The sequence below is a fragment of the Priapulus caudatus genome, unplaced genomic scaffold, assembly GCF_000485595.1.
Source record: "Priapulus caudatus unplaced genomic scaffold, Priapulus_caudatus-5.0.1 Scaffold506, whole genome shotgun sequence".
Lineage (NCBI taxonomy): Eukaryota > Metazoa > Priapulida > Priapulimorpha > Priapulimorphida > Priapulidae > Priapulus > Priapulus caudatus.
The window spans coordinates 11847-12154 of NW_014577567.1; the positions used below are offsets into that span (position 1 = coordinate 11847).

The following is a 308-nucleotide window of genomic DNA, read 5'->3' on the forward strand; positions in this document are numbered from 1 at the left end:
AACGTTTACACTGTTATAAGAGTAAACTGAGGGGCTGAGTTACCTTATACATGACAGATTACGTACGCGAGGGTGAAACCTGTGTATAAGGGTCGCTCGAGGACCGTTTACACTATTATAGAGGCAAACTAAGGGGGTAAGTTACCTTCTCTATGTCACAGAGTATGTACACGGGCAAACCTCAAGGTCACTAGGGTACTCCTAGATAAGGGCCTTACAGATAAGGGTCATTCGTGCGACCTTTATCTAATGGATCAAGTTACCCATAGATTAACCTACTATTACATGTATTTGTATATATATATATA

At 40.6% G+C, this 308-nt stretch overlaps 1 protein-coding gene across 1 annotated transcript in view; it reads left to right on the forward strand.

Annotated features, from left to right (window-relative positions):
• The window catches only part of LOC106811127 (fatty acyl-CoA reductase 1-like), a 16384-nt gene that overhangs the window by 8831 nt on the left and 7245 nt on the right, over positions 1-308 (forward strand). The window lies entirely within an intron of this gene.